The sequence below is a fragment of the Patella vulgata genome, chromosome 6 (assembly GCF_932274485.2).
Source record: "Patella vulgata chromosome 6, xgPatVulg1.2, whole genome shotgun sequence".
Classification (NCBI taxonomy): Eukaryota; Metazoa; Mollusca; class Gastropoda; family Patellidae; genus Patella; species Patella vulgata.
Window position 1 is genome coordinate 43,959,773 of NC_065884.2, and position 12,225 is coordinate 43,971,997.

The 12,225-nt window shown below is 38.4% G+C and overlaps 1 long non-coding RNA gene across 1 annotated transcript; it reads right to left on the reverse strand.

Annotated features, from left to right (window-relative positions):
- Positions 1-9,907: 9,907 nt before the first annotated feature.
- Positions 9,908-11,839, reverse strand: LOC130013232 (uncharacterized). The gene is made up of 3 exons (XR_008788604.1): positions 11,674-11,839; positions 11,251-11,399; positions 9,908-10,038 (listed from the first exon to the last, which is right to left on the reverse strand). It is a non-coding gene; the product is annotated as an uncharacterized LOC130013232 (long non-coding RNA).
- Positions 11,840-12,225: the final 386 nt, after the last annotated feature.

Sequence of the window (12,225 nt, forward strand, 5' to 3'; positions counted from 1 at the left end):
GTATTAATATTAATGTGTTCGGTGGAATGCGTGATATTTGTTTTTCTTCGTTAATTACAACTGTCCCCCGAAACTACCAGTTAGCCAACTTCCCAGTCACACACTATCGGCATTGGCTAAAAGGTTAAACCCCAGTTCTTCAAGGTTGACAAGTGTATTACATAACACAACTCAAAATTGCATCGTAGACACTGTATGGCCGTGTAAGACAAATTAAGCTTGTAAGATACAGAATTGGCTAAAGCAAAACCGGTAACACCCCCGCCTCTCCCTCCACACACCCCATCCCCCGCTCCCCTCTACGTCACGTCCTTAATACATTTATGGCTATGCCACTAAGGCGGATGATTGGTAAACGTGCCTGCTCAAGTTTGGTTGAAATCAAAATATGATTCAACTATGTCAGTCCTTTTCTGAGATTCTTGAATTCTCTACGGTTGTTTTGAATATATGGGATTTATTTCTCAGTAAAACAAAGGGGTACTTATCATAACGCCGAGGTTAGTGGCCCTAATGGCTTTGAGCTTAAAACGCCTAACGTATTCGGACTAATACAATTAATGTTGTTTCCCTAGAAAATCTGACATGTGAACGAACTGGATGCATTGGTTATTTTAACTGTATTATAACCAGTTCGTATTAAAGTTCAATTTATCAGACCCCCATTAGCTTATTACAATAAACCATTTAATACGTTTTATTTAATATCTCATATCTAGTAGACACAGGCTTCGGGGAATTTACATTTATATTAATCTTCTCACAATTCTGTTTTCTCATAAGTAATTTTCTTTTTTTATCATTGACCCCTCCCTCAAAGTTCAAAGTTTTATTAACTGTAACGGTGGGCCGATTAGAATGGTGTATGATTTGTTTACAAGACTTTAATCATAACTTCCTAATGGTCTATAGATTGCATTAATTTTAACTATATATTATACAAGCTTCTAATTTCAATCGTATTCTTTTTAAAAACAAATCAGACTTTTACCATGCTGTTTATATACTCTTCAAAAAAAAGTAGGGGATATTGAAATGCAAATACCTATGCAGGTTGTGATATGATAAATAGTCATGGATACTTGACATGCTTTGAGAGTATGTTCACAGATGAAGAATGTATCGCCCCAACAGAACCACTGAGCTGCATGTGCGACACGCAATAGCGCCATACACGTGGGAGGGGTTCATTACAAAATTTGACACTTCAAGGAAGGGTTGATGAAAACTGCCGCGTGCTGGTTTATACTATCCATGTTTGCTTTCCTATCGGTTCTTGCATAAGATATACTGTTTAGCGCATCTTTGCTTTAGTGTGTTACGTTTAATTTGATCGGGAGACGTGTTCGTCGACGTCAACCTCAACCGACAACACTACAAGAATTGGCCGTGGCACTGCAAGAGGAGTGAGTCAGATTTCCCCAAATCGTGGTTGGACGGTTGATTTTGATTAGGAGCATGCCACGGCGAATTGCTGAATGCCTAAGGATTGGTGGAGCAAATACTCATTATTAAGACAAAAATTAAAAACATCCATTTTTTACTTTTGACAGTGTATCTATTTGCGAGTGAAATGGGGCCGACAGATAAGCCGCCCATATAAACTGTTTATGTTCATGTGTAGGCAATTGGCCTGTTATTAACATACACTAGTTACAGAAGTGCATTTCCGCAGTTTTGTATTGTTTCTGAATCTCCCATGTAACTTATGACCTAATGTTTGGTCCCTTGGTATATCTATATGGAAGACCAAACAGGTCTTTATTCGGTGTACTAGTATTTTAATATAATTTTAATGTCATAACAATCGTATTTTTCTCGCGAAGGAATACTTTTCATAATTTAAAAACTTACCAGCTAAAGCAGCTAGGCACAACAAAAGTTTCATCTTCGATGATGCTTGCGTCGACTACCAATATTGGATAGAGATTAAAGTTAAATTTCTAGCTATAGTCTTATCTTTCAAGTTGTCTCCTCTTTTTTATTTATGACAGCAAAATTGAAGTTTTTATGAAATGATAAATATATTATAAATGTACACGCCTTGCAAGGAAATCATCGTTAACTTTGATGGGAAATTACAAGATGGTATTACCAAGAAATCCTGAAACTGTAAGAGTGCACCGAAGTAGAACTGTCTGTGCTTTTCTCATGAGTCATATCGACATTGTTTCAGGACTTTTTTGTGAACACGAAAGATAATCGGGAGGACGTAATATAAACAAGCCAACAGTGAGGCTGATGTCCCCCGCCAAAATACCAAAATAAATAGATGACACATTAATTTATCGCACATTTATTTTTTTTAAAGTATCAAGCAATCAAACTGATTATCAACTATACACTTAAGTTTCATCACTCTCTATCAAAGTTATCTTGTCCTAAAGCATCAACCAACAAGGCATTGACCTAATCAACACATACACCAAGTTTGAACATTCTAGCTCAATTAGGAAGAGAGTTATCGTGCCCCAAAGTATCAACCAATCAAATTGCTTATCTCTGCTTACCCTAAGCGGAAAATGCTCATCTAATCAAATTGCTTATCTCTGCTTACCCTAAGCGGAAAATGCTCATCTTCGAACTCCATCAAGGCATTGACCTAATCAACACATACACCAAGTTTGAACATTCTAGCCCAATTAGGAAGAGAGTTATCGTGTCCCAAAGCATCAACCAATCAAATTGCTTATCTCTGCTTACCCTAAGCGGAAAATGCTCATCTTCGAACTCCATCAAGGCATTGACCTAATAAACACATACACCAAGTTTGAACATTCTAGCTCAATTAGGAAGAGAGTTATTGTGTCCCAAAAAGTGTGACGGACAGACAGACGGACAGACAGACAGACAGACAGACAGACAGACGGACGAACCCATTTTAATAGTCCCCTGCTTTCTTCGAAAGGCGGGGGACAATAAATTCTAATGACGAAGGTTATGAACACCGCAATTTATCTGCATTTTTGACGAATCAGAGATTTTCATTGGAAACTGTATAATTTATCACTATTCACATTCGACCAAATTGTCAAATCCGATTGTAAGATTTGGAAATACAGTGATGAAAGACTGGCAAATAAGAGAATGACCTAGGGAAGTACACCTGAAAATTTACTATACAAATTTGGTTAACTATAAGAACTGCTCAAACAAGTGGAATAAGGTGTTCTGCCTGTCTTTCTTACAACGGTAAGAATAGTAATGGGATGGGGCAGAAGGCCTAGGTCCCGTGTATACCAAAGACAACACGTTACAGATCCCTGACAGTTGGAAATCGTAATAAGAGGTCACCACTGTCAGGGCGAAATTATCCATATACCACACTTCATACTAATCATAGCGTATGTCAGTTTACAATAGTCCAGTTTGTGTGTAGAAATTGTAACGAACCCACCAACATACGCAAATCGTTCAAAGTCACACATATGTTAAGTAGTTGGGGATCTGGGATTAGGTAGATTTTGGTGGACCTAGGACTCCAACTTTGTGGGTTATGGCCCCTACCATTTTACCCAAAATGTGAAATAGGTACAAAGATTCAGCTGTTGATTTCAGAGGCCGGGCTATACCCATCCGGCATAATAAATTTCTCTGTGAAACCACACCAACGAAAATGAAAATTACATAGGGGCTTGATGTGTGCAAATCGGGTTTTAATTTCAACATGGATAGGCTACAAATTTGCAATCATTTTTGTTGTTCATGGCAAAGGAAAAAAGATGGCGTCCATATAGTCTCACGCAGATATACTATTTGTAATCTACGTGATGTAGCCTATAGAATTATAATTCACATAACTTTGTAATAATAAACAAGCCAACAGTGAGGCTGATGTCCCCCGCCGAAATAGGAAAATAATTAGAGGACACATATAAATTTATCACAAATTATCTTTTACAAAGTATTGAACAATCAAACAGTATATCTTTACTTATAGTCTAAGCATACAATGTTTTTGATGGAATAATTATAGCATATTAAGGGGAAAACATGCTCTATGCCTACAGATCTAGAGTTTGGTTGTATCAACGGGTCTATTTTCCATCTTGCTGCAAGTTGTGCAAAGTTCACTGTTTTCTTTCTGTCATTAAATGTCAATTCATTATTGCATACTACATATTTAATTAATTTATAATAGTTTCTTTTTCAATTTGTTTTTTCTGCTTACCATAAGCGGAACGGACAGACAGACAAACAGACAGACGGACGAACCCATTTTAATAGTTCCCTGCTTTCTTCGAAAGGCGGGGGACAATCAAAGTAGGAGAGTTATTTTTTTCCAAAGTCTCGACCAATCAAATTGCGTATCGCTCTGCTTACCCTGAGCAGAAAATGCTCATTATCAAACTTAGTCAAGGTATTACTGAAATGAAACTATACACCAAGTTTCATCAATCTCACTTAATTAGAACTAAAGTTATCGTGTCCCAAAGCATCAACCAATCAAATTGCTTATCTCTGCTTACCCTAAGCGGAAAATGCTCATCTTCGAACTCCATCAAGGCATTGACCTAATCAACACATACACCAAGTTTGAACATTCTAGCTCAATTAGGAAGAGAGTTATCGTGCCCCAAAGTATCAACCAATCAAATTGATTATCTCTGCTTACCCTAAGCGGAAAATGCTCATCTTCGAACTCCATCAAGGCATTGACCTAATAAACACATACACCAAGTTTGAACATTCTAGCTCAATTAAAAGTTATCGTGTCCCAAAGCATCAATCAATCAAATTGCTTATCTCTGCTTACCCTAAGCGGAAAATGCTCATCTTCGAACTCCATCAAGGCATTGACCTAATCAACACATACACCAAGTTTGAACATTCTAGCCCAATTAGGAAGAGAGTTATCGTGTCCCAAAGCATCAACCAATCAAATTGCTTATCTCTGCTTACCCTAAGCGGAAAATGCTCATCTTCGAACTCCATCAAGGCATTGACCTAATAAACACATACACCAAGTTTGAACATTCTAGCTCAATTAGGAAGAGAGTTATTGTGTCCCAAAAAGTGTGACGGACAGACAGACGGACAGACAGACGGACGAACCCATTTTAATAGTCCCCTGCTTTCTTCGAAAGGCGGGGGACAAAAATAAAATGATATGTTTCTATAGTAGCACAATATTCATCAGTAAACAGGCCAAGTACGTATTACTGTAAAAGCTGTAGGCCTAAATTGTTTACGCTCTGGACTAGTTCGCCGTGTTACAATTAAAATGGCGGAGACATTCGTAGCCTTTAAGAAAAAAAATATTAATGGTATGTCTATATTTATAGGAATTATCAATGAGCTGAAGAATAGCTACTGTGCATCTGTTATCGCTCTCTACTCCAGTCCGTTATATATAAGGATAACATGTCCTTTAAATCCACGTACTATCATACCGAATTGTCATTTTACATTTACAGAGTTGACATTTTGGTCACCATTTTGGATCGATGACACTAAATTTAGTCTCCAAAACTCATCCAAAACGTGTTAAAACAGGACAGAATATTAGACAGTTTCATACTTCAGTAGGTGACATGTTATTCATCAAGGAACTATGTATGGCACTACGGTGACAAAGAGGGTGGGGGGCGCAACGCTGTTCCAAATGACCTTGGATACATGACTTCACGGTGTGTTTTCAGTTACTGAATAATCCGTAATGTTCTGATCTTTGTTTATATATCTTTATAAAAATCCACAATTCAAAAACCATTATACAGTTTTACATATAACAGTACAGGTTAGAAACAGTGTAATACTATGGTCTTTGCAACCATATTGTGTCTTTAACTAATTATTGGGTTCACATAAACGCATTGTATTGAAATCTAATGCACTCAAATAATGAGTGACGGATTTAAACATAAAAAGATTTATAATTTGGTAAACATAGCTGGTTCCATGGGAATCAGAATATCAAGTTTAACACGTGATTGGAATTTTACTAATTGAATCATACATTATAACTATCCAATCAAATTCATTATTTGAAGAATCTTAAGTCATCACGTAAGCAAATCCGTTAAAAAGCCCAAACCAGCCATTTAAGATTGAGATATCATTGAGTTCCGGACAGGTGTCATCTGAGTTCCTAGAGACTACTTTTGAATTTTCAGATAGGGTAGGCATCGCCTTGGTACTTTAGACGATCATATGATATAGTCGTTCCCTGAGTCTAGTCATACTGGTTAGACTTTTAAAGGAGTTGGGGTTGAGAGAAAGGTGTTAATTTTAAGTATGCTAATATAATCAATTATGCTTGTAATCTACGTAACTCAGTGCATTATATAAAATGGAGAACTGAACTGTTGCATTGTTATTCCTGGTAAGACAACTGTGTTAACTAATGAGAAGATAACTATGGAAGCCTATAACTACCATTCCTAATTTCTTTTTTTTCGCCTCTTCAGAACGCGAAAGTCGAAAAGAAGAAGTTACGACAAAATGTGAGGCGACAACACGCTATACAAGCCAAAATCAACTCGAAAATAGGAAATTAAGAAATATCACACCGCGATAATAGCGCCCCTCGTTTTTTCCTAATTTCAAATTTTCGACTTGCATTTTGGCTTGTATACCGTCTTGTCGACTTTCGACTTAGTCATATTTTTGTATTTATTGATGTCACTAAGAAGGCACCAACACGCATACCAAGCCAAAATGCAACTCGAAAAGTAAAAAATGGGAAATAACATACACGCTATTAGCGACCAATCATTTTGGCTTGCTGTCGTACTGTCGACTTTTCAACTTTCGCCTTGGAAGTTGTTGGAGTCTCAATTTTCCAGGTCGCATTTGAATACGCGCTATCAGGGCTCATTTTTTCCGTCAAAATGGATAATAATTTTTATACAAAAAAATTGTTCATATTTTTTTCCCGCTAACTGGAATATTTTATCTGCCAAAAATGTCTGATAAAAAAACACCTATTATAAAACAAATTCCCCGTACCGATATATACAATATACAACAACTTACAAAATCCGTCTTACATGGGGGTTGGGTGGTCTAGTGGTTTAACACGTGCGCGTGAATTCACAAGGTCTGTCATTGATTCAAAAATGAAATGAAATGAAATGGGGTTTAACGTCCTACTGGTCATTGATTCAAGTTGTGTGGTTTCGATTCCCCGCTACAACATGACAAGGGAGTAGGGTCGCTTGTCCAACCTTGTGGGTTTTCTCCGGGCACCCCAGTTTCTACCCACTGCTAAAGACCCCTACGTGCGAACGAATTATTGAAATGATTTAGTTTGCGTCAAGTGGATGTTAAAACCCAACCCTCTCTCTCTCTCTTTCACTCTCAGGGGTCACGGTGGCTAAGCTGGCTCGCTATCCTGGAGGTCGGGTGTTCGATCCCTGTATTGGCCGAGAAAGTTCATCCAGATTTTCCGACGTGGTTCCCCCCTTGTCAGTGATGCAGGACGGGGGGGGGGGGCAAGACGAACTGTCTAGTTGTTCGGGTGGGACGAAAAACCGAGGTTCCTTGTACACATTGGCGTGCACGTAAAAGATCCCTTGACAGTTGTGATTCGATATAAGAGTTGGCCGTATTGGCGCTGTCCGGATAAAATTTCCCTTATAGCACACTGTACTTCATTAACCCAGTACCGAGCAGAACAGTAGGACGTTAAAACTCAATTCCATTTCACTTCATTTCTCTTTCTCTCTCTCTCCTCGCCAATTTTAAAAATAAAATTGCACCATGCTAGTCTCTGAATAACACTTAGTTTGTGTGGAGTGGTCGTTAACCCCCACCCCCCGCTCTCTCTCTCTCTCTCTCTCTTTCGGGTCGCCTGTCCAACCTCGTGGGTTTTCTCTGGGTCCTCCGGTTTCCTTCCACTGCTAAAGACCCCTACGCGCAAGCGAATGATTGAAATAAAATTGAACCATGTGTTAGTCCCCAAATGACCTAGTTTGTGTCGAGTTGACTTTAAACCCCATCTCTCTCTCTCTCTCTCTCTCTCTCTCTCTCTCCACAAAATACATTAACACAATTTTGATGTGATCCACTAAGATCAGAATTTATTTTTGTTGTCTTTAGTTATTTCCACATCTACTGAACGATATATATTCAGTCTCTACACACCAGTCTCATCCAAGGATTTCCCTTTGTTTAACGTTTTGCATGTACAATAGGCCTATTCTTAATTGCAGGTACCGTAATGATCCAGAATCTGAATCCTCATAGAAATTTCAATTTTATTTGTAAGACTAATTACAATCATTAGAGAATTTTGGCGGCGGTACTGAAACGTTACTATTCGACTCGTTCTTCCTTTTTCTACAAACGGTGATAATATAATTTGAAATAAAATAATAATATACAATCAGGAAAACCTGTATATTTTATATGCGGTATGAAGCCACAGTAAATGAAATTCAATTATTAATGCGCGTATTCTAATGTGACCTTGAAAGTAGAGACTACATCAACTTCCGAGGCAAAAAGTCGACAGCACAACAGCAAGCCAAAATCATAGATCGCTAATATCGCCTTTAATACCACACTTTATACAAACTATTTTGTTAACGCGAATTGCATGTATTAAAATGCGACCTGGCAAATTGAGATTAGGCCTACAACCACTTCCGAGGCGAAACTCGAAAAGTCAACACTACGACAGCAAGCCAAAATGATAGGTCGCTAATACCGCGTGTGTTTATTTCCTAATTTCTGCTTTTCGAGTTGCATTATGGCTTGGTATGCGTGTTGGCGCCTTCTTACTTACTAAATCGAAAGTCGACAAGACGGTATACAAGCCAAAATGCAAGTCGAAAAGTAGAAATTAGGAAAAAACGAGGGGCGCTATTATCGCTGTGTATTATTTCTTAATAAAAGTAGAAATTATAGGCTTCCATAGTTTTAAGATATTGGGGTTAAAGCACACAGGGAAATGGTCGGAAATGAGTTTATCATCTGTTGTCACTTCAGTAACAGATAGTTGATCACTTCTCGTCAAAACTAAATCTAATGTATAAACACTAATATGAGTTGGGGTGGAGACATGTTGTTGGAACGAATGCCCATACAACGTAGGGCGTGACGATTGGAATTAAGGGCCCGCTTTCCACGTCTGACAAAAGACCCATGGTGCTACAACAGACCACTCTTACAGGCTGACAAGAGCCGACCGCTTACTGCTAAATCTACATGATGTCTGGTCTGGCGTAGTTCTATGTACTATGTCTCTAATTCAAACCTTGAGCCGGAAGTAAGTGGGGAACTATGTCTGTTAATTTGTGGCGGGAGCAGCTCTTTTACATATTGCACCTGCAGAAATATCACCCTTATATGGAATCTGAGAATGAATGGGCGAATGAAGGGTGTCCAGTTTTCTAGCATCGGATTTCATAGTTGGATTGTAAGACTATGGCGCCATTGAAATAGTTAATTAGCAGACACCTAATTAATCTAATTGGAAGGAGAGGGGGGAAGGGGTGACGTCCACTCGCCACTCGACACAAACTAGGTCATTTCGTGACTGACATGGTTCGATTATATTCCAATAATTCGCTTCCGCTTAGGGGTCTTTTAGCAGAGGGAGGAAACCGGGTTGGACAAGCGATCATACTTCTTGCAGGGATCGAAACAACGCTACTTGACTCAATGACCCGGTTATTTAACGCGCACGGTTAAACCACTATCCCCACGCCACCCTCTAATAGTACTTTCAACCGAAATGTAGGTAACGACCCAATTCAATGAACAAAACAACATTCAAATAACCAAATAACCCACATAGATTATAATTAATTGTCATTTGGAATGTGTGAAAGAAAACTATTAGGTTTGGTTTGGCATTCTGGGAAGACGAAATTAACGACGAAATGGTCGTACAACTGAATTTATTACATAAGTACAACCATAGAGAATTTTATCTTACAGTTCTAGAATAAACTAGATGGAATTAATCCAACTAACAAACTGGGATACTCGAGTATAAACACTGGGATAATTTCCACCACAACCTGAAATTCCCCATGATGTAACACCAGCTAACATACCATTACATATCATAGGTCCACCACTATCTCCCTGTATAAAAAGGAAAAATAGTTTATCATACATTGTATGGCGGTTGCTGGTCACATCTGGCTTGTGGTCGTGGTTCCGATGTAGCATATGTGGAGATAGAAAGGAATGGGGTTTAAAACGTCCACTCAACACAAACTCGGTGATTTCGGGACTAACTTGTGATTCAATTTTTTTTCAAGAATTGGCTTGTGCATCGGGATCTTTAGCAGTGGGAGGAAATAGAGTGACCCGGTGAAACCCCACGATATTGCACAGACGACCCTACTCCTTGTCACATTCACGTTGGAAATCGAAACCACGCCACTTGACTCAATGATAGACCATACGATCTAAAGCGAACGCATTAGATGGTTCCGCCACCCAGGCAGCCTTGGCTTCGAGATAAGACAGCCTTATCAACCAGGTACTAGTCAGATATTTGGTGTAGAAAATAATGCTACTAAGTGTAAGATGTCAACGAACCCTTGACTTAAATGGGGAGAGAAAGAAAGGGAAATGGGGTTTAACGTCCACTCGACGCAAACTAGCTCAATTTTATTTCAAAAATTCGCTTTAGGGGTCTTTAGCAGTAGGTCGAAGCACATATCCTATTTCATTTCGTTTTTTATACTTCAAAGTTTCGTTTTATTTGTCTGTATTACAGTAGGATCTGAAAGAGTTGTTATACATGTATAACCTGCGTTCTGAATGACGTGAGGGATTAGCCAATGAAACCATCTGTTACGGCGACTTCTTGGAGTGCGATGCAAGGACCTGTGGGTAAACCAGTAGAAACGTCAACGCTGATTGAATAATCAATGTCTGACGTCATAGGGTCGCGCCCTTTTACTACAACCGGTCATGATCTTCATGTACTGTAGGCCATCGAAAGTATAAAGATACGAAACGAAATATAGATCTGTATTTTAATCAGATTGGAAACGGAAGAACCCGGAAAAACCCACGATGTTGGACAGGCGACACTACTCCCTGTCACGTACCATTGTGGAATCGAAACCACACCACTTGACTCAATGACATACCTTATGGTTTCACGTACACGCGTTAAACCACTACCCCCCCCCCCCCCCACCTTGACTTAAAAGGAAGTATTTAAGTATTTACATCTGAATAAGGTACTATGGCTAACTGGTTAGACTGCATAGGGGTTAGCTTTGATTTAACATAATTTAGATGGCTTTCGCATATTTACGAACTGTATATTTAACTTACATTGCAGGCTGATCTTCCTGATTGATAGACACAGATATGCTCACTGTTAATGGTAGCCCCGCTGATACCAGACCATCTACTAGAACAATCCGAATTGGAAATCTTGCCCATCTCTGTATATTGTAAGATGTTGGGCAAACTGCTAGAACCTATGAAAAGAAAGAAAAGATAGTATTTCAGCAATGAACAAGAGAACATATTATATATTATAATAATACTGTTTTAAAATCAGAACCCTGGTTTCCTTAAAAGAAGTTTAGAATCTTATTGGAATTGTATTTCACTGTTAACAAACAATTTGGTAATTTTCATTAATTTGCCCGGATTAGATACCAATTGCTATATTTATTTGAACATTACTACTGTATTACAATGCTGTTAAAAAGCGACGAATGGCACAACTTTAAACATTGTACAGCTTACCGGATGTTCTACCCCAGCCGCTGATGGTACATGTCTGCCCATTAAAACTTGATCCAGAAGGAGCCAAACCAATGGTGCTTACAGCTGAACTTCCGGTGTTGGCATTAGATGAAAGTCTCATAACAGAAATATCATTGGGATATCCAGCAGCATTACCATTGTAGTTTGGATGCTGAAAGAACGGATAATATCAACCACTATATTTCTTGTATTGAAGATGAAGCTAGAAGGGTATACTAGGAGATTGTGCTATTTATATTTTTTTGAAACAATATTTATTTTCAGAAACTGGATCGGAGAACAGATAGAAGTTTAGAGGACCCGCCTCTCAATTGTTCTATATTAAAGATATATTAATATCAATAATCGCAGTAACGGGAATAATGATTCAAAATAAAAATTATATGGTCGGAACTGAATTCATATATATTTTTTTTATCTATTTGTGAATTGTATTCCGAATGTTACAGACCACTTACATTTACAATAGAGCTGATATAGATAGTCTGTTCTGTACCATCAACATTATTCAGTCTGTGGTTACCAAGAACA